The sequence below is a fragment of the Salmo salar genome, chromosome ssa07, assembly GCF_905237065.1.
Source record: "Salmo salar chromosome ssa07, Ssal_v3.1, whole genome shotgun sequence".
In the NCBI taxonomy this organism is placed as follows: domain Eukaryota; kingdom Metazoa; phylum Chordata; class Actinopteri; order Salmoniformes; family Salmonidae; genus Salmo; species Salmo salar.
Genome location: NC_059448.1, coordinates 6,230,442 through 6,253,686, shown reverse-complemented (window position 1 = coordinate 6,253,686; position 23,245 = coordinate 6,230,442). Strand labels below are relative to the sequence as shown.

General features: G+C 43.4%; 3 long non-coding RNA genes across 3 annotated transcripts; 2 read left to right on the top strand and 1 right to left on the bottom strand.

The window, feature by feature from the left end:
• Positions 1 to 269: 269 nt before the first annotated feature.
• LOC106608499 (uncharacterized) lies at positions 270 to 1,793 on the bottom strand. Its single transcript, XR_006770713.1, has 3 exons — positions 1,710 to 1,793; positions 1,249 to 1,347; positions 270 to 918 (listed from the first exon to the last, which is right to left on the bottom strand). It is a non-coding gene; the product is annotated as an uncharacterized lncRNA (long non-coding RNA).
• Positions 1,794 to 15,668: 13,875 nt separating this feature from the next.
• Positions 15,669 to 16,235, top strand: LOC123743845 (uncharacterized). Its single transcript, XR_006770712.1, has 3 exons — positions 15,669 to 15,736; positions 15,969 to 16,016; positions 16,109 to 16,235. It is a non-coding gene; the product is annotated as an uncharacterized lncRNA (long non-coding RNA).
• Positions 16,236 to 20,736: 4,501 nt separating this feature from the next.
• Positions 20,737 to 21,415, top strand: LOC123743844 (uncharacterized). Its single transcript, XR_006770711.1, has 2 exons — positions 20,737 to 21,205; positions 21,305 to 21,415. It is a non-coding gene; the product is annotated as an uncharacterized lncRNA (long non-coding RNA).
• Positions 21,416 to 23,245: the final 1,830 nt, after the last annotated feature.

Here is a 23,245-nt window from a genome sequence, read left to right as displayed (position 1 = left end):
GTGAATATTTTCTGAAGGCACTGTAAACCAACCAATCCTGATCACTCAATCTATATCAACCCACAGCTATCCCCGTTTGACACCTTCACCTCTGCACTCTCTAACAGTATCCGACTGTCTCCCTCTCTCTCCCATACTATCCCCTCATCTGCCCTATCCTCCTCCCTCTCCCCCTCCCACACCATTGCCCCTTCATGTCCCATCCCCACCACCACCCTCTCCCACATCACCCTATCCCCTCTCCTCTGGGTCTCCCCCTCCCCCTCCCACACCACTGCTCCTTCATGCTCCCTCCCCACCACAACCTTCTCCCATGTCACCTTTTCCCCTCCCCTATGGGTCTCTCCCTCTGGCTCCCCAACCCACTCCACGGCCTAATGGGTCGTGACGGTACTGGTTTGACAGGGCACCAATGGACCTAAGGGTGAGGAAAATGGTGGTGAGGGGGCCGGAGGTGGTGGTTGTGGCTGGGTGGGCCGTCAGCTGGATGATGGGGGAGGCCCCCGAGAGGAGGTGGGCACTTAGCTGCAGCAGCGTGGTAGTCTCGTACTGAGGGACAAGCTGTAGTAGCTGGGTCTGGTAGGTGTCCATCTGGTGGTTCTGAGGGGTGAGGGGGAGCACCACCTTCTGCAGGGGGATGAGGCCCTGGTTTTCCTGGCTGACAGGGGGCCATGGCAGGGGGGCACAGCCCCAGGTAAAGTCTTTAAGATTGGGGCAGGGCTGGTGATGAGGGCCCCTGCTTTGGCCGCCAGGGCCTCAGTAATGAACACCTCCGGGTGGCTCTTGGACTTGTAGTCCATCACGTTGTCCTTCTTCTCAAATTTCTTGCCGCAGATGGAGCAGGAGAACTGGTAGGTGGCGTCGGAGTCGTGCTTCTTCATGTGCCAGTTGAGGGAGGCCTTCTGGAGGCAGGTGACGCTGCAGATCTCACACATACCACAGGGGGAGACAAAGACACCGTTAAGTTTGGACTGGCAAATTCTTAGGTAAATACAATCTAAAAAAATGTATTGGGCTCCATTTTACCTCATTTGAAATGCACTGATCTGTACTTTAAAACACTGTAGTACTGACAATATTGCTGAAACCATGATTGTTAACTTTTTGGCTACAATATCCAGAAAATGCAATGCACGTGAAACACGGACATCGATAAAGAGTTACAAGATCATTGCCGTTGCATTGTGAGTATTAAGGTATTTTGGGGCTAAACTGATGTTTTGGCTCAGGGGAGTCAGGGACACTCACAGGATTGACTTCTCTGCTGTGTGGATCACGTGATGAACAGCCAGGTTATGGGAGCTCTTGAAGGCATGGCACAGTACTCACAGATATATTCCCTCTCATCTGAGACACACAACAAGCACAAAAGAGAGGGATTTATAGAACAAAATGGATGTCAATAGAGATCTGTCACTAAGAGCCTCAAAAGCATGATATTACTTTTAAAGCATTATTTAAAAGTGAGGAAGCTGGTGGGAGGAGTTATAGCAGGACATGCTCATTGTAATGGAATTAATGGAACAGTATCAATCACATGGTTTACAAGACATTTCAGTGAGCCTGTCCTCCTATATCTCTGCCCACCAGCCACCACTGAGTTGAAAGAAACAGCCATTGCATGGCTGGAAGTTCCCTTAAAATCGAACTGAACTCAAAAGAGAGCTGAAATATGTGCTGCCCCGCCACCTAAACTCCTATTAAAGTACCTGTGTGGCGCTTAGCATGACGCAACAGCTGTTTCTGTACACAAAACAGGCGAGCACACAAATACCTCTTCTGCAACAAGTGCTGCTGAGAGAGAGAGAGAGAGAGAGAGAGAGAGAGAGAGAGAGAGAGAGAGAAAGAAAGAAAGAGAGACTTTTGACTTTTTGTATTTCTTTAACGAAACATTCTCATTTCATTAAAACCTCACCCTCCCCCCTTAAAAATAAAACACCAACATATATCCTGTACTGCATACATGTACCATGCTCACCTTTCCCTCTGCCACACAATACAAAACACCACATATCACAATAACCAAAACCTCACCACTTCTACAACCATATATCCAAAATATCTTCCCCAGCACACCATATCTCCTGAAACATCTCCACACTTTTTTATAATTTTACAGAACTCAAATTCCACCCTAAGGCGCGCAGAGACCATCCCATAAAATAATAGTAAAGGGTCTGTTATCCCCCAACCTTTGACCTTGTTCCTCCTTGATAGCCAAGTAGCTAACTTTGCCTAAGAAAACTCAAAATTCAACAAAACACATTTGGCCTTCTCCTTATTTGAATACCTGTACCCCATAATAAACATCCCAACAGTAAAACCCACCCCCAACCTCTCACACAGACATTCCAACAGAGACATGAATGGCATTAACCTGATGCACACAGAAAACACATGAATCACGGTTTCTGTCATAACACAAAAAGGACACCCCTGCCTGATTCTCGGTTCAACCCATGCCAGCCAGCTGTTAGTGGCCAGGGCTCCATGTAGAACCCTCCACTGGAGGTCCCCTGACCTCTTTGGTACTGGGGGTTTGTAGAGCCCCCTCCATCTAAAACCCACCATACTCTCCACCCCACATACCCCCTGCCACTGATGTGCCTTCACTCCTGTTAGGCTCCTAATGTTCCTTACCTTAATGCAGAGGTTGTAGAGGGCTTTACCTCCCACCCCTTCAAACTCCCCAGGCTCGGAGTGTTAAAATCTAACGAGTCCTCCAGACCCCTTTGCCAGTCTCTGTGATGGAAACATTGGTGGCTCCTCCCCCTTTGGCTGCTCAAACACCCCCCTTACCAGCTCAGACAGTGCCTCTTGGACCTCCTCCAGGAATCTCTCCAGCAGCCTAAGAGACATTATTCCTGTTTGTTGTGCCAGGACTTCTAGGGTTTTCCACCCCTCCTCTCCCAGCAGTCGCAGGTCACCCGCCTTTGTAAATCCGTTGCTATCAGTTGCCTCTGCAGGGTGGCCGACTGAACCAATCTCAAAGAGATGGCTGGGTTGTGGAAGATAGGCTTCTCCCACACCCACAGGCCAGGCTCCACACCCCCTTCTCGTGTGTGCCTTAGCAGCTGCCAAGCCCTCAGCACTGCAGAGTAAAAATCTGAGAGACCTGCTGTACTCAGCCTCTTCAGCTTCATGAGGAACAGCTGCTGGTCCAACCCTAATCCGCCAGCTCTCCTCAGCAGCGCGCATGCTGGTTCCCTCCAGCCAACATCAGCATGGTACAGCAGTCTCTGCACCGCCTTTAGTCAGAAAGCAGCCACCCTGCTCTCCAGTTCCACCAGGCCCTGTCCTCCTTCGTGGACGGTCATGTACAACACTGCCACCCTCAGCCAGTGATGGCCCGACCAGAAAAGGTCCACCAGCTTGCGTTGCAGGTCTGCGAGCAGACTGGCAGGGGAGTTGAGGAAAGCCAGTTTATGCCACAGGGAAGATGCCACCAGGTTGTTGATTATCAGCACTCTCCCTCTATATGACACTTGGGACAAGGAGCCACCTGGCCAGTCTTGACACCACTGCCTGAGACAGCCTGTCCCAGTTCTTCCTGACCCACCTGACATTAAACAGATACCCATGGTCCACTCTATCAAAAGCCTTCTCTTGATCCAAAGAGATCAGTCCAAAGTTCACATTAGAACCTCTCGACAAGTCCAACATGTCCCTGATTAAGAACAAGTTGTCCGTGATTGAGCGTCCTGGTACACAAAATGTTTGGTCCTTATGTACTACCGAGATGGGACTTCAGTCTGTTAGAGAGGACCTTGGCAATTATCTTGTAGTCCGCACAGAGCAATGCCACAGGCCTCCAGTTCTTAAGTACAGACAAGTCCCTTTTTTTGGGCAGGAGAGTCAGAGCCGCCCGACGGCAGCTCATCGGCAACACTCCTACCCCGACGCATTCACGCAACACGCAAAAGAAGTCCAGTCCAATTATTCCCCAAAATATTTTATAAAACTCCACTGGGAGTCCATCAACCACCGGTGCATGACCGGGGGACATCTGGGTTACGGCCTCTGCCAGTTCATGGGAAAACAGGGGAATGTCCATTTCATCCCTCTGTGCCAGAGAGAGCTTAGGGAGTTCTAATAATAAGACCTGAGCACACATAGGATCACACACTTCTGCCTTATTCAACTCAGTATAAAACTCCACAGTTCGCTCCTGCATCTCCCCACTACAGAGGTCACCTGCCCATCAGACAGCCGTTGACAATGCATACAGTGAGGGAAAAAAGTATTTGATCCCCTGCTGATTTTGTACGTTTGCCCACTGACAAAGAAATGAGCAGTCTATAATTTTAATGGTAGGTTTATTTGAACAGTGAGAGACAGCAATACAACAAAAAATCCAGAAAAACGCATGTCAAAAATGTTATAAATTGAAAAATACCATCCCTGGCATGACTAGGCCCAGCCTCTGCTGTCTGCGTCTCATTGCCCCCTGCACGTTGACTTCGATTTCCCCCACTGGCACTTCTACCCTCACCTTGTCTACGGCCTTTATGTGGGCACGCAAAGCTCTTATGCCCCAAATCCCCACACTCAAAACACCGCAGACTATCTGTGCTGGCAAACCCTGCGCAGAGCCCCTCCCCATGCCTCACTTTAAAATGTACATTTAGATGTTGCTCATTGTTAATCAGAAACATGAACACTTGCCTCCAGAATGAAACAACGTGCTTAACGGCATCTGCCTGAAAACCTCTGACTGTACATGAAAACCACTAACAAACTTATCAAAACGACTCAGCTCTTTCCTGATTTGATCATCCGTAATAAACGTCTCGTGCTGGGGGCCAAGCTGTAGTGACTGGGGCTGGTAGGTGTCCATCTGATGCATTGTGAGTATTAAGGTATTTTGGGGCTAAACTGATGTTTTGGCTCAGGGGAGTCAGGGACGCTCACAGGATTGACTTCTCTGCTGTGTGGATCACGTGATGAACAGCCAGGTTATGGGAGCTCTTGAAGGCATGGGCACAGTACTCACAGATATATTCCCTCTCATCTCTGAGACAGACAACAAGCACAAAAGAGAGGGATTTATAGAACAAAATGGATGTCAATAGAGATCTGTCACAAAGAGCCTCAGAAGCATGATATTACTTTTAAAGCATTATTTAAAAGAGAGGAAGCTGGTGGGAGGAGTTATAGCAGGACATGCTCATTGTAATGGAATTAATGGAACAGTATCAATCACATGGTTTACAGAGTAAACTGCCTAATACTCGGGCCCAGAGTCAAATATTTGCATATTATTAGTGGATTTGGATAGAAAACACTCTGAAGTTTCTAAAACTGTTTGAATGATGTCTGTGAGTATAACATAACTCATATGGCAGGCAAAAACCTGAGAAAAATCGAACCAGGAAGTGGGAAATCTGAGAATTGTAGTTCTTCTTTTGAATCCCTATCAAAACAACGGTGTCTGTGGGGTCACGTTGCACTTCCTAAGGCTTCCATTGGCTGTCAACAGCCTTTAGAAAGTTTTTTCATCCTTCTCCTGTTACTGGGCAGAGAATAGTAGCTCAGTCAATGAGTGGACTGCCTATGGACAAAGGGCTTGGGTATGCGCGATCCCGCGAGCGCGCCGTTCCTTCTTTTTCTCCTGGAATGAATACGCTATTGTCCGGTTGGAATATTATCGATGTTTTATGTTAAAAATACCCTAAGGCTTGCTTGTAAACAACGTTTGACATGTTTCTACGACCGGTAATGGAACATTTTGACTTTCGTGTCCTTATTTACGCTCGCGCGTTATGCCTTTGGATAGTGATCTGAACGCACGAACAAAACGGAGGTATTTGGACATAAATATGGAGTATTTCGAACAAAACGAACATTTCTTGTGGAAGTAGGAGTCCTCAGAGTGCATTCTGACGAAGATCAGCAAAGGTAAGAGAATATTTATAATACTAATTCAGAGTTTTGTTGATGCCAGAACTTGGCGGGTAGCTGTATAGCTTGCTTCGATGGCTGAGCTATGTACTCAGAATATTTAACAATGTGCTTTTTCCGTAAAGTTATTTTTGAAATCTGACAAAGCGGTTGCGTCAAGGAGTAGTGTATCTATAATTCTTTCAATAACTGTTGTAAATTTTATCAATGTTTATAATGAGTATTTTTGTAAATTGATGTGCACATTCACTGGGAGTTTTGGTGGGAATGCATTTTCTGAACAGCACGCGCCAATGTAAAATGCTGTTTTTAGATATAAATATGAACTTTATCGAGCAAAACATACATGTATTGTATAACATGAAGTCCTATGAGTGCCATCTGATGAAGATCAAGGTTAGTGAATATTTTAGCTGTACTTTTGGTTTTTGTGATGTATGTCCTTGCTTGGAAAATGGCTGTGTGGATTTTCTTGTGAAGTTTATGTCCTAACATAATCTAATTTTATGCTTTCGCCGTAAAGCCTTTTTGAAATCGGACAATGTGGTTAGATTAATGAGAGTCTAATCTTTAAAATGGTGTAAAATAGTTGATTGTTTGAGAAAATGAAATTATGAGATTTTTGCTGTTTTGTATTTCGCGCCATGCTATTTCACTGGCTGTTGAATAGTGTGTCCCGCAGGTGGGACGGTCACGTCTCACCTAGCCCAGAGAGGTTACAAGATTTAGTTGAGGTTTAGTGAATGATTTGAAATATTTAGGACTAACTTACTCCTTGCCACCCACTCTGAAACTAGCTACAGCTCTTTGTTCAGTGTTGCAGTAATTTCAGTTGCTGTAGTAGCTGACGTGTATAGTGTTGAGTCATCCGCATACATAGACACGCTGGTTTTACTCTAAGCCAGTGGCATGGCCTTAGTAAATATTGAAAAAAGTAAGGGGCCTAGACAGCTGCCCTGGGGAATTCCTGATTCTACCTGGATTATGTTGGAGAAGCTTCCATTAAAGAACACCCTCTGTCTTTTGTTGGACAGGTAACTCTTTATCCACAATATAGCAGGGGATGTAAAGCCATAACACATACGTTTATCCATCAGCAGACTATGATCGATAATGTCAAATGCCGCATCATCAATTTCTCTCGGCCAATCATTAATTTGTGTAAGTGCTGTGCTTGTTGAATGTCCTTCCCAATAAGTGTGCTGAAAGTCTGTTGTCAGTTTGTTTACTGTAAAATAGCATTGTATCTTATCAAACGCAATTTTTTCCAAAACTTTACCAAGATTTGGTAACAGGCTGATTGGTCGGCTATTTGAGCCAGTAAAGGGGCTTTACTATTCTTAGGTAGCGGGATGACTTTGCTTCCCTCCAGGCCTGAGGGCACACTTCCTAGTAGGTTTAAATTGAAGATATGGCAAATTAGAGCGGCAATATCGTTCGCTATTATCCTCAGCAATTTTCCATCCAAATTGTCAGACCCCGGTGGCTTGTCATTGTTGATAGACAACATTCATTTTTTAATCTCATCCACACTCACTAATTATGGTTTAAAATGGTTTCACTGTCCAGATCCATCTACACTTGTAAGATATCCAGACACAATGTGTGCCTGATTACCTCACTATACCTCTACCGCTGTCTCAGTCAAACTAGTATGAAACAAGGCATACCTACTTGAATTTGTTTATGATGTCAGCTTTTATTCATTTTTTTGTCATTTACATTTACAACATCGTATTGGCACAATGTACATATGAACTAATCAATAATAAAATTAGACATAGTGGTGGTTATTAAGTTGGTCTTATTGTGTAGAGGTGTTGCATTATATATACATTATGTACACATTCTGAAGTGTTTTCTACATTATGGTGACTGTATACAGCAGGAAAAACATTAGCACTACTGAAACATTACTGAAAAATAAACCATTGTAAAAAATGTAATAATATTAAAAAAGAGAAACATTCTTAACTGATATTTGACATTTTCATGACATTATACAAACGTAGCAAATAAATGGAATTAGAAATGAATTACAAAAATCACATTTGGAAACATCCTATCAAAAATTAAAACATCCTAACTAGTGTACAAATATTCCTAGCGCGAAAATGTTCCCAGGCGTTCAGATTGAGTTCTGATTGTGATATCATGTTGTAAAATTTCATCCATCTACTATATCTATCTACTACATCCATCTACTAAACTCAGCAAAAAAAGAAACGTCCCTTTTTCAGGACCCTGTCTTTTAAAGATAATTTGTAAAATTCCAAACAACTTCACAGATCTTCATTGTAAAGTGTTTAAACCTGTTTCCCATACTTGTTCATTGAACCATAAACAATTAATGAACATGCACCTGTGGAACGGTCGTTAAGACACTAACAGCTTACAGACGGTAGGCAATTAAGAGTCTTGGTGGTGGAAGGGAGGGGGACAGGTAAGAGCCTTTGTGGTGGAAGGGGGGGGGCAGGTAAGAGTCTTTGTGGTGGAAGGGGGGACAGGTAAGAGTATTGGTGTTGGGGGGGACAGGTAAGAGTCTTGGTGGTGGGGGGGGACAGGTAAGAGTGTTGGTGATGGAGGGGGAGGGACAGGTGAGTCTTGGTGATGGAAGGGGTGGGAGACAGGTTAAAGTCTTGGTGGTGGAAGGGGGGACAGCTAGAGTCTTGGTGGTGGAAGGGGGGGACAGGTAGCAGTCTTGTTGGTGGAGGGTTGGGGGACAGGTGAGAGTCTTGGTGGTGGAAGGGGTGGGATACAGGTAAGAGTCTTGGTGGTGGAAGGTGTCGACAGCTAATTGTCTTGGTGGTGGAAGGGGGGGGGCAGGTAAGAGGCTTGTTGGTGGAGGGGGGGGGGACAGGTAAGAGTCTTGTTGGTGGAGGGTTTGGGCCAGGTAAGAGTCTTGGTGGTAGAAGGGGGGGCAGGTAAGAGACTTGTTGGTGGAGGGGGAGGGACAGGTAAGAGTCTTGGTGGTGGAGGGGGAAGGAGAGGTAAGAGTCTTGGTGGTGGAAGGGGGGACAGGTAAGAGTCTTGGTGTCCTTAGTTGTGTGTATGTAGCCTATATGTGTATTCAAATTTATTAAAATACACCAAGTCCTCTCTTTATGCTGTTCAGATCTGATCAGCGTTACAGACCAACCACTACAGTGCAAAACCTCACCATCAGAGTAAATATCATGTGACCGTATATATGAGACAGAGTTGTTTTGTTAAAGAAGAATTTCAATCAAAATCCCAAAATATTGTCTGGAACATTGCTCCTCGCCTGAGGGACTATTGACTCCTCCCCTGAATGTTTGATTTTGAAATTATTGTCCTTTAGAATGGCAAAACCTTCAGAACAAACAAAGACTTCTAAAGGGTTGTAATCGTCAAAGTGAAAGCCTGCAATGAACCTCAATGGTGTTGTAGGTGGAGTGGTTACTATGCTGTAACATCAACCGAGTCCACAGATTTTGACCAAGACTGTGTTTGACACATGGCAGAAATATCCACTGCAGGACTGATTGCTGTTGCTCTGCCATCCCAGCCATGGATCACCTGCTTAGCAAGTGATGCTCCACCATCCCAGCCATGGTTTGCCTGCTTAACAGTTGATGAATATTATTTTTTCAACTTTCATTTTTGATGTTTATTGTATTTTAGTTAGTATTTTCAATTGTAATATAAAAATTTGATTTGGACTCACAATTCAGGATGTTGCTGTCACCTAAAACATTATTTCTTCTCTCTCTCTCAATTCAATTCAAGGGGCTTTATTGGCATGGGACACATATATTTACACTGCCAAAACAAGTGAAATAGATCATAAACAATAACATTACCCTCACAAAAGTAAAAAAAAAATAAAGACATTACAAATGTCCTATTTTGTCTATATACAGTGTTGTAATGATGTGCAAATAGTTAAAGAACAAAATGGAAAATAAATAAACATACATATTGTGTTTGCTCTTCACTGGTTGCCCTTTTCTTGTGGCAACAGTTAACAAATATTGCTGCTGTGATTGCACACTGTGGTATTTCACCCAAGATATATGGGAGTTTATCAAAATTGGATTTGTTTATGCATTTAAGCAGAGGTATGTTTAGTTTTTGTGTGCTCTGAGGCAACGGTGTCTAGATGGAATTTGTATTTCTGGTCCTGGCAACTGGACCTTTTTTGGGACACCATTATTTTTGTCTTACTGAGATTTACTGTCAGAACTCAGGTCTGACAGAATCTGTGCAGAAGATCTAGGTGCTGCTGTAGGCCCTCCTTGGTTGGGGACAGAAGCACCAGATCATCAACAAACAGTAGACATTTGACTTTTGAGTCCAGTAGGGTGAGCCCGGGTGTTGCAGATTGTTCTAGTGCCCTCACCAATTCGTTGATATATATGTTGAAGAGGGTGGGGCTTAAGCTACATCCCTGTCTCACCCCACGGCCCTGTGGAAAGAAATGTGTGTGTTTTTTGCCAATTTTAACAGCACATTTGTTTTTTGGGTACATGGATTTTATAATGTCATATGTTTTTCCCACAAAACCACTTTCCATTGAATTGTATAGCAGACACTCAGGCTCAATTGAGTCAAAAGCTTTTTTGTAAATCAACAAATCATGAGAAGACTTTGCCATTGTTTTGGATTGTTTGTCAATTAGGGTTTGCAGGGTGAATACGTGATCTGACATACAGAGACTTGGTAAAAAGCCAATTTGACATTAGCTCAGTACTATGTTTTCACTGAGGAAATGTACGAGTCTGCTGTTAATGATAATGCAGAGGATTTTCCCAAGGTTGCTGTTGACGTATATCCCACGGTAGATATTGGGGTAAAATTTGTCTCCACTTTTGTGGATTAGGGTGATCAGTCCTTGGTCAATCTCTCTCTCTCTCTCTCTCTCTCGCTCTCTCTCTCTCTCTCTCTCTCTCTCTCTCTCTCTTCTCTTTCTGCCCTTCATATACAATCACAAAATAAGCCTTATCACCACTTTGTTTACTCATAGTTTCGTCTAAAAGCGAGTGGAAATAAGGTGTAGATGTTTTTTTTTTACAGTGGAGATTATGTTTATGAATTGCCTGTCTGGGCTGATGGGAAAGTGGAGATTATATTTAAGAATCGCCTGGCTGATAGGACAGTGGAGATTTTATTTATGAATGGTTGGGCTGATGGGACAGTGGAGATTTTATTTATGAATGGCTGGGCTGATGGGACGGTGGAGACTTTATTTATGAATGGCTGGGCTGATGGGACAGTGGAGATTTTATTTATGAATGGCTGGGCTGATGGGAAAGTGGAGATTTTATTTATGAATGGCTGGGCTGATGGGACAGTGGAGATTTTATTTATGAATGGCTGGGCTGATGGGACAGTGGAGATTTTATTTATGAATGGCTGGACTGATGGGACAGTGGATTCACAGTGATTCCTCAGATAGAACAGTAAATAGACATTTTGATTGGGTAGTTGTGAAATAGATAACATCTGACATACTCTTTCAACCAATCGGCATCCAGGATTAGACCCGCCCATTTTATAATCATTTGTACTTTCTTTCATCCTCATGCTATATTGACTGAAGGTGTGTGTGTTTGGGGGAGATTGGTCAACAGAGTAAAGAGGGAATATGTTCCAGTAACTGCTCATGCGTTCAACTGTTATTCATATCTCACTACGTGGCCAAAACCATTCAATACAGTCAGACACTCAGAAGCTGTTTCTCCTATAGAGATCCCTGATAAAATAGACAGAATGCTCCTTGGACAATCAATTTTAATCGCCGGTAAGTCTCCACTCTTCTAATTTCTCTTAGTTTTACTCTCTTCTCCTCTCAACCTCTCAACCTCCAGGGGGGCTGCTCCAGGGGCGCTGCTCCAGGGGGGCTGCACCAGGGGGGCTGCTCCAGGGGCGCTGCTCCAGGGTCGCTGCTTCAGGGGTGCTGCTCCTCCTATGTGTGTGTGTAGTTTTTTTATAAGCAAAAGGACACATTTATAAAGAGTATATTCTCTTGACTGTTATTCCAGTGCTGCAGGCCAGTCTCTGTCTGGGTAAGTCTGATCATCTTACAGTGATTACGGATGGTATGTGTAGCTCAAGGCTGAAAACACTCACTCAGGTCTCAGAGAATAAAAGGCGAAATAATATTTTTTTTTCCTGTTCCAAGTTATGGAATGTCAGAGATTCAATGCAGGTTCCTGACGGGTGGGGATCCCAGCCTCCAGTGCGGTAAAGTAACTCCAGTGCGGTAAAGTAACTCCAGTGTGGTAAAGTAACTCCAGTGTGGTAAAGTAACTCCAGTGTGGTAAAGTAACTCCAGTGCGGTAAAGTAACTCCAGTGCGGTAAAATAACTCCAGTGCGGTAAAGTAACTCCAGTGCGGTAAAGTAACTCCAGTGTGGTAAAGTAACTCCAGTGTGGTAAAGTAACTCCAGTGCGGTAAAGTAACTCCAGTGCGGTAAAGTAACTCCACTGCGGTAAAGTAACTCCAGTGCGGTAAAGTAACTCCAGTGCGGTAAAGTAACTCCAGTGCGGTAAAGTAACTCCAGTGTGGTAAAGTAACTCCAGTGTGGTAAAGTAACTCCAGTCCTGGACTAAAAAGCACTTTAAATGGAGATTCTGTTCTTTTCAGTTGCGGAAACTGGCCTCATATGGATTAGCAAGTGTTAAACCCACTGTTTTGTGTGCGTGTGCATGTGTCTGTGTAGATGACGGTGTGATCAGTGTGTATGGGGTTAAACTCAGCACTATTGAGAGCCCTAAAGCCTGCTCCGATACAGAGGCCTTCAACGGTGTGTCTAATAGGTCTGTATACACACGCATGCGCGCACACACACACACACACGGAAAGTACACAACTTCAGTCAATAGCAAGCTCACTGAGTGTATAATGTTTGCAATGTTCTGCTTACAACATTGTTTATTTCCTAACTTCAGTGTCCTGTTGGCATGTTTCCAGCAGTTTTACAGTAATCAGGCCATATCCACAAAACGTCTCAGGGTAGAAAATGTGTCGTAAGCACTGAGAATAGATACAATTTACTCCTACTCTTATGGGTAGAAATAAAAGCTAGATATTAAACCTCTTTAGTCATAAGAGTCCTAACCTAGTTGACAGATATTTAGGAGACCACATGAGCTGTCCTAACCAGTTCAGAGTTACCAGCAGGTGTGTTGATATAGAAAAAGTAGCCAGTGGTTCATAGAGAGGCAATTGCTTAGGAGATATTAAAATAATGTTTAGATACTCTCAGACCATGATAAACAATATTCTCTGGTCTGATGAAACCTACATTGAACTCTTTGGCCTGAATGTCAAGCATCATGTCTGGTTGAAACCTGGCACCATCCATACGGTGAAGCACGGTGGTGGCAGCATCATGCTGTGGGGATGTTTTTCAGAGGCAGGCACTGAGAGACTAGCCAGGATCGAGGGAAAGATGAACGTAGCAAAGTACAGAGAGATCCTTGATGAAAACCTGCTCCAGAGCTGGGGCAAAGGTTCACCTTCCAACAGGACAACGACCCTAAGCACACAGCCAAGACAACGCAGAAGTGGCTTTGTTACAAGTCTCTGAATGTCCTTGGGTAGCCCAGCAAGAGCCCGGACTTGAAACCGATCGAACATCTCTGGAGAGACCTGAAAATAACTGTGCAGTGATGCTCCCCATCCAACCTGACAGAGCTTGAGAAGAACTGCAGAGAAGAATGGGAGAAACTCCCCAAATACATATGTGCCAAGCTTGTAGCATCATACCCAAGAATACGAGGCTGTAATCACTGCCAAAGGTGCGTCAATAAAGTACTGAGTAAAGGATCTGAATACTTATGTAAATGTGATATTTCTGGAGATTTTCTCCTTATAAATGTGAAAATATGAAAAATCTGTTTTGCTTTGTCATTATGGGGTATTGTGTGTAGATTAATGAGGAACAAAGACAATTTAATCCATTTTAGAATAAGGCTGTAACGTAACAACATGTGGAAAAAGTCAAGGGGTCTGAATACCCTCCGAATGCCCTGTATGTAACCAGTCCCTGTATTAGTTCAGCCAGATGGGAATCTTATCAAGAACAGCTTCACAGCAAAACTGAGCTGCACTGAAAAAGAAAGTGGTCCTAAAACTGATAGCACAGAGAGGGGAAATGGAGAGAAATAACATCATGCTTTCTAAAACCTGAGTATGGACAGTGTCCAAGGTGTTTTAGGTGTGTGACATTACTACTGCTCATCCAGGTGTGATGGAAATGGGAAGTGTGAGGTGGCGACCTACGGCAGTGTGTGTGACCTCTGTAACTCTGCACACCTGACTTACAGTTGAAGTCGGAAGATTACATACAACTTAGCCAAATACATTTAAACTCAGTTTTTCACAATTCCTGACAATTAATTCTAGTAAAAATTCCCTGTCTTAGGTCAGTTAGGATCACCACTTTATTTTAAGAACGTGAAATATTTCAGGTAGCCTTCCACAAGCTTCCTACAATAAGTTTGGTGAATTTTGGCCCATTCCTCCTGCCAGACCTGGTGTAACTGGGTCAGGTTTGTAGGCCTCCTTGCTCGCACACAATTTTTCAGTTCTGCCCACAAATGTTCTATAGGATTGAGGTCAGGGCTTTGTGATGGCCACTCCAATACCTTGACTTTGTTGTCCTTAAGCCATTTTGCCACAACTTTGGAAGTATGCTTGGGGTTATTGTCCATTTGGAAGACCCATTTGCGACCAAGCTTTAACTTCCTGACTGATGTCTTGAGATATTGCTTCAATATATCCACATAATTGTCCCTCCTCATGATGCCATCTATTTTGGGAAGTGCACCAGTCCCTCCTGCAGCAAAGCACCCCCACAACATGATCCTGCCACCCCTGTGCTTCACGGTTGGGATGGTGTTCTTCGGCTTGCAAGCATCCCCTTTTTCCTCCAAACATAATGATGGTCATTATGGCCAAACAGTTCTATTTTTGTTTCATCAGACCAGAGGACATTTCTCCAAAAATTACGATCTTTGTCCCCATGTGCAGTTGCAAACTGTAGTCTGGCTTTTGTTATGGCGGTTTTGGAGCAGTGGCTTCTTCTTACTGAGCGACCTTTCAGGTTATGTCGATATAGGACTCGTTTTACTGTGGATATAGATACTTTTGTACCTGTTTCCTCCAGCATATTCACAAGGTGCTTTGCTGTTGTTCTGGGATTGATTTGCACTTTTCGCACCAAAGTACGTTCATCTCTAGGAGACAGAGCGCATCTCCTTCCTGAGCGGTATGATGGCTGCGTGGTCCCATGGTGTTTATACTTGCTTGCTATTGTTTGGACAGATGAACGTGGTACCTTCAGGCATTTGGAAATTGATCCCAAGGATGAACCAGACTTGTGGAAGTCTACCATTTTTTTTCTGAGGTCTTGGCTGATTTCTTTTGATTTTCCCCTGATGTCAAGAAAAGAGGCACTGAGTTTGAAGGTATGCCTTGAAATACATCCACAGGTACACCTCCAGTTGACTCAAATGATGTCAATTAGCCTATCAGAAGCTTCTAAAGCGTTGACATAATTTTCTCGAATTTTCAAAGCTGTTTAAAGGCACAGTCAACTTAGTGTATTTAAACTTCTGACCCACTGGAATTGTGATACAGTGAATTATGAGTGAAGAAAATCTGTCTGTAAACAATTGTTGGAAACATTACTTGTGTCATGCAGAAAGTAGATGTCCTAACCGACTTGTCTAAACTTTAGTTTGTTAACAAGAAATTTGTGGAGTGGTTGAAAAACGAGTTTTAATGACTCCAACCTAAGTGTATGTAAACTTTTGACTTCAACTGTATATCTTCCTGGATGTTTCCTATGGCTGCCTGGAGAGCAGTGAGTAGCACACACACACACACACACACCGACAAACACACCGACAAACACACACACACACACACACACACACACACACACACACACACACACACACACACACACACACACACACACACACACACACACACACACACACACACACACACACACACAGAAATATGCTGAAAATGTTTCTCTATATGATGTATGTGTGATGTGTTTGTATCAATCAGATTTTTGTCTTCCACAGAGATGGTGACTACCTGTGAGGGTGCCGGTGTGGTGCATTTGGAATGTGGTAAGAAACAACACTCTGTGTGTCAATCGGTTACTTAGTTGAGTTGACTCGTGAGTCTCTCATGCTCCCTCTTCTCTCGCTCTCTCTCATAGGAGATGGGGTGGTCTTTCTTCAGAAAGCACTGTATGGACGCACAGACAGCCAGACCTGCAGTCAGGGACGACCTCAGAGTCAGCTGACTAACACAAAGTGTTCCCAGGAAGGAACTCTGGTCACAGAGGTACACACACACACACACACACACACACACACACACACACACACACACACACACACACACACACACACACACACACACACACACACACACACACACACACCCTATAGTGTGCATATTGAAGGTAAATCCATGTATATCACTCCATATACAAGGTCAATCCAGGGAGATCCCTCCAGATACAAGTTAAATCCAGGGAGATCACTCCAGATACAAGTTAAATCCAGGGAGATCACTCCAGATACAAGTTAAATCCAGGGAGATCACTCCAGATACAAGTTAAATCCAGGGAGATCACTCCAGATACAAGTTAAATCCTGGTAGATCACTCCAGATACAAGTTAAATCCAGGGAGATCACTCCAGATACAAAGTAAATCCAAGGAAATTACTCCAGATACAAGTTAAATCCTGGTAGATCACTCCAGATACAAGTTAAATCCAGGGAGATCACTCCAGATACAAGTTAAATCCTGGTAGATCACTCCAGATACAAGTTAAATCCAAGGAGATCACTCCAGATACAAGTTAAATCCAGGTAAATCACTCCAGATACAAGTTAAATCCAGGTAAATCACTCCAGATACAAGTTAAATCCAGGGAGATCACTCCAGATACAAGTTAAATCCAGGGAGATCACTCCAGATACAAGTTGGAATTTGACATTTTGAAAGTCCTTAGGAGGTCGGGAGGCTCCGTCAAAACCATCCACTAGGGTGCAAACAAAACAAGTACCTGGAGCTGGAACCCAGGTCTATATGACAGACTAATGCTGTTCAGACCACAGCACCATCCATCCACTTTTAATTGTCATGGCAAGTCTTAAAACCTCTTGGGGCTAGGGAGCAGTATTGAGAATTTTGAAAAAAACATGTGCCCATTTTTAACTGCCTCCTACACCAACTCAGAAGCTAGAATATGCATATTATTGTCCAGGTTTGGATAGAAAACAGTCTGAATTTTCTAAAACTGTTTGAATGGTGTCTGTAAGTATAACAGAACTCATATGGCAGTCAAAACCCTGAGACAAATTCTGACAGGAAGTGGATACCTGATGTGTTGAATTACCTTTAAGCCTATGCCATTGAAACACACAGGGGCTTATTAATTGTTGACCACTTCCTATGGCTTCCACTAGATGTCACCAGTCTTTAGAAAGTGTTTTGAGTCTTATACTGTGAGAACTGAACGAACAAGAGCCTTGGCACGGTGATGGCCGATTTGACTCTTGCGCGCGAGTTCATGTTGGGTACTCTCGTTCCAAAATGTTTTAAAAGAGAATGCAAACGTCCGCCTTGAATATTATTCATGTTCTGGTTAAAAAAGGCACTAATGATTTATGCTATACAACGTTTGACATGTTTGAACGAACGTAAATATTTTTTTTCCCCTCGTTCATGACGAGAAGTCCGGCTGGCATAGATCATGTGCTAACAACACGGAGCTTTTTGGACATAAATTATGAGCTTTTTCGAACAAAACTACATTTGTTATGGGCCTGGGATTCCTGGAAGTGACATCTGATGAAGAGAATCAAAGGTAATGGATTATTTACATAGTATTTTCGATTTTAGATCTCTCCAACATGGCGGTTAGTCTGTATCGCAAAGCGTATTTTTCTGGGCGCAGTGCTCAGATTATTGCAAAGTGTGATTTCCCAGTAAGGTTATTTTTTAAATCTGGCAATCCGGTTGAATTCAAGAGATGTAAATCTATAATTGTTTGAATGACAATATAATATTTTACCAATGTTTTCGAATAGTAATTATTTAATTTGTTGTGCTGCTTGACTGGCGGTTATTGGAGGGAAACGATTTCCTCAACATCAACGCCATAGTAAAACGCTGTTTTTGGATATAAATATGAACTTGATAGAACAAAAAATGCATGCATTGTCTAACATAATGTCCTAGGAGTGTCATCTGATGGAGACTGTCAAAGGTTAGTGCATCATTTTAGCTGGTTTTCTGCTTTTGGTGACGCCGGTCTTTGAATTGACAAAACATTACACACAGCTATTGTCAATGTACTCTCCTAACATAATCTAACTTTATGCTTTTGCCGTAAAGCCTTTTTGAAATCGGACAACGTGGTTAGATTAAGGAGATGTTTATCTTTCAAAGGGTGTAAGATAGTTGTATGTTTGAGAAATTTGAATTATGACATTTAATTGTTTTCAAATTTGGCGGTCTTGATATTTCACCTGTTGTTGATTGGGTGTACCAGGGGTGGGACGCTTGGGTCCCACATAGCCCATAGAGGTTAATACAGCTCAAAACTTAGCAGTGTAGTCGTTTTTCTGTTTTTAACCTTAATGTAACCAATCAGAATTAATGCCTGAAGTTAACCTAAGAGTTGTTTGTGTCCCTAAACCCTGATATGCCTAAACCCTTAACTTAACCAACCTCCAACCTCTCTTTGATTTCTCCTCCCACCTCTCTTTGATTGCTCCTCCCACCTCTTTGATTGCTCCTCAAACCTCTTTTAATTGCTCCTCCCATCTCTCTTTGATTACTCCTCTCACCTTTTTGATTGCTCCTCCCACCTTTTTGATTACTCCTCCCACCTCTCTTTGATTACTCCCCCACCTCTCTTTCTTGCTTTTCATCCTTTTCCTTATCCTCCATTATCTCAGCAGCAGGGCTGATGTTGTGTCTCAGCAGCAGATTGAAGTGACGGTGCCGGATGGGATGGCTGCCGTCTGATCGGATCTTACCTAACCACGCTATTTTATAATTTTTTTTGCGTTGTTCGTAACTTGTTTTGTACATAATGTTGCTGCTACCGTCTCTTATGACCGAAAAGAGCTTCTGGATATCAGAACTGAGAGTACTCACCTCAGATTAGACGAAGAGATTTTCAACAATGAGTCGGATGGAAGGGATATAATACAGACACCCGACCAGGCCCAGATCCCCGTCATTGGCTAGAGAAGAAAAGTGCCTTTTGAGGATCAGGTGACGAGTGGCTAATCTGCCTTGGCCTTCCATCCTGCTAGCTAACGTTCAATCACTGGAAAACAAATGGGACGAACTGAAAGCACGTATATCCTACCAACGGGACATTAAAAACTGTTATATCTTATGTTTCACTGAGTCGTGGCTGAACAACGACATTAAGAACATACAGCTGGCGGATTATACACTCTATCGGCAGGATAGAACAGCAGCCTCTGGTTAAACACAGGGCGGGGGCCTATGTATATTTGTAAACATCAGCTGGGGCACTTTATCTAAGGAAGTCTCGAGGTTTTGCTCGCCTCAGGTAGAGTATATCATGATAAGCTGTAGACCACACAATCTACCTAGAGAGTTTTCATCTGTATTTTTCGGAGCTGTCTACATACCACCACAGACCGATGCTGGCACTAAAACTGTGCTCAATGAGATGTATACTGCCATAAGCAAACAGGAAAATGCTCACCCAAAGGCAGTGCTCCTAGTGGCCGGGGACTTTAATGCAGGGAAACTTAAATCAGTTATACCTAATTTCTATCAGCTTGTTAAATGTGCAACCAGAGGGAAAACAATTCGAGACCACCTTTACTCCACACACAGAGATGCGTACAAGCTCTCCCTCACCCCCCATTTGGCAAATCTGACCATAATTATATCCTCCTGATCCCTGCTTAAAAAACAAAAATTAAAGCAGGAAGCACCAGTGACTTGGTCTGTAAAAAAGTGGTCAGATGAAGCAGATGCTAAACTATAGGACTGTTTTGCTAGCACAGACTGGAATATGTTCCGGGATTCTTCCGATGGCATTGAGGAGTACACCACAACAGTCACTGGCTTTATCAAAGTGCATCGAGGAAGTTGTCCCCACAGTGACTGTACGTACATATCCCAACCAGAAGCCATGGATTACAGGCAACATTCGCACTGAGCTAAAGGGTAGAGCACCGCTTTCAAGGACTCTAACCCGGAAGCTTATAAGAAATCCTGCTATGCCGTCCGATGAACCATCAAACAGGCAAAGCATCAATACAGGACTAAGATCGAATCGTACTACACCGGCTCCGACGCTCGTCTTATGTGGCAGGGCTTGCAAACTATTACAGACTACAAAAGGAAGCACAGCCAAGACCTGTCTAGTGACACAAGCCTACCAGACGAGCTAAATAAATTCTATGCTCGCTTCGAGGCAAGTAACACTGAAACATGCATGAGAGCATCAGCTGTTCTGGACGACTGTGATCACGCTCTCCGCAGCTGATGTGAGTAAGACCTGTAAATAGGTCAACATCCACAAGGCCACAGGGCCAGACGGATTACCAGGACGTGTACTCTTAGCATGCGCTGACCAACTGGTAAGTGTCTTCACTGACATTTTCAACCTCTCCCTGTCTGAGTCTGTAATAGCAACATGTTTCAAGCAGACCACCATAGTCCCTGTGCCCAAGAACACTCAGGTAACCTGCCTAAATCTTTAGCCATGAAGGAAAGAATGGAGAGGAGGAGAGGAAGGAGATGAGGGGAAGAGATAAGGAGGGGAAGGTGAGGAAAGAGATGAGAGGAAGGAAAGGAGATAAGGAGAGGAGATGAGGAGATGAAACAAGAAGAGGAAAGAGAGGAGGAAATTAGGAAGCTACTGTAGAATGTTGAGATGATAGAGAGGAGGGGAAGCTATTGTACTGTTAACATGATGGAGAGGAGGAGATGAAGGAGAAGAGGGTGGAAGAAAAGATGAGGATAGGGGCGATGAAAGAGAGGAAGGGTGGAGAGGAGGAAGGCTTTGTAGTTGATTGAAATGTGGAGAGGAGATAAAGCCACTCTAGACTATGGAGATCGTAGACAGGAAGCCACTGTAGGCTATGGAGATCGTAGACAGGAAGCCACTGTAGACTATGGAGATAGTAGACAGGAAGCCACTCTAGACTATGGAGACACACCCTCTGACTGTAACCTACCTTAGCCCTTACAGGGTAATGATGGCCTGGCTCGGCTGCTGCCACTTCCTGTCCGCCTCCATCGGTGAGTCCTGTCTACTCTACTGCTGGTCTACATATGAACCCATATTAAGTGATGCGCATGACTGAATCTTTTTATTTGTGTTTTTCTCTCATTCAACAGAAGAACTCCGACTGGATGCCCTTATTACTCTGGATTTACTCCGTAATCAAACACGATGAATAACTGATAAATGAATTAAGCAACCAATCAATAAATCAACGTGCAAACTAGTGACTGAATGTTAATGTGTAGCCAGCTCATTTTCAGACCAGTGTTTTTAGAGAACACAACCCTACCTATGTTATTGATTTGGATGTCAACAAATATGTTAAATTTAAAATAAAATGAATGGAGGCAGCTGAGAAATGGACTTTTTCTTCTGAGACTGAGAACGTTTTTCTTAACGTTTTACCATGTTAGTAGTGACTCTAGTCTGGAAGACTATTTACACAGAATGGACACTTTGCATTGGTATTACACACTTCAATACTCAGGAAGTGATTATAGCCTTAGATACGAAAAAGGTATGATTAGTGAATTAAAAGTGAATAAATAAATGTAATAATCAAAAAAGTGTGAAACAAATCAAAATATATTTTTGATTATTCAAAATTGCCACCCTTTGCCTTGATGACAGCTTTGCACACTTGGCATTCTCTCAACCAGCTTAGTGAGTAATGTTTTTCCAACAGTCTTGAAGAAGTTCCCACATATGCTGAGCACTTGTTGGCTGCTTTTCCTTCACTCTGTGGTCCAACTCATCCCAAACCATCTCATTTTGGTTGAGGTCGGGTGATTGTGGAGGCCAGGTCATCTGATGCAGCCCTCCATCACTCTCCTTCTTGGTCAAATAGCCCTTACACAGCTTGGAGGTGTGTTTTGGGTCATTGCCCTGTTGAAAAACAAATGATAGTCCCACTTAGTGCAAACCAGATGGGATGGCATATCCCTGGAGAATGCTGTGGTAGCCATGCTGGTTATGTGTGCCTTGAATTCTAAATAAATACTCTGGTAACCATGCTGGTTAAGCGTGCCTTGAATTCTAAATAAATCATAGACAGTGTCACCAGCAAAGCCCCCCCACACCATCACACCTCCTCTTCAATGCTTCACGGTGAGAACCACACATGCTGAGATCATCCGTTCACCTACTCTGCATCTCACAAAGACACAGCGGTTTGAACCAAAAATATCAAATTTGGACTCATCAGACCAAAGGACAGATTTCCACCTGTCTAATGTCCATTACTCGTGTTTCTTGGCCCAAGCAAGTCACTTCTTATTATTGGTGTCCTTTAGTAGTGGATTCTTTGCAGCAATTCAACCATGAAGGCCTGATTCACGCAGTCTCCTCTGAAAGGTTAATGTTGAGATGTGTCTGTTACTTGAACTCTCTGAAGCATTTATTTGGGTTGCAATTTCTGAGGCTAAATCTGGGTCTTCCTTTCCTGTGGCAGTCCTCATGAGAGCCAATTTCATCATAGCGCTTGTCACGTCTGCTCCTGCTCTTCCCTTCCCCTGGCGCTTGAGGGCGCCAGATTACCCTGCATCACACGTTCCTGCCATTCATCACTCACACTTGCCTTCCCTCGTCACTTGCATCAGCATTATTGGACTCACCTGGACTCACTTATCTCCTGTTAATTTCCTCCCCTATAATTGTCAGTTCCCTATCTCTGTTCCCTGCTGCTGCATTGATTGTTTCTTGTCCTTGTATTTGTTTGCTGACGCTGTGCTTGTCTCATTCTATGTCCGTTATTTATTTAAATGTTTACTGCTTTGTCATTCCGCTTGATGGTTTTTACGACTGCACTTGAAGAAACTTTAAAAGTTCTTGAAATTTTACGCATTGACTGACCTTCATGTCTTAACTTCTTAGGGATAGGCATCCTGCTACTGTTTAGTTGGCGCCATCAACTTGAGTAATCCACTCGTTCAACATGCAGAAAAAGGAATCTGAAAATCTACCCCTAAACTTTGTTTCAACAAGTCAAAATACGTTTCTATTGACTCAAATGTAATCAAACTATATTTCTTACGGAAGAAGTATGTTCAATAGGA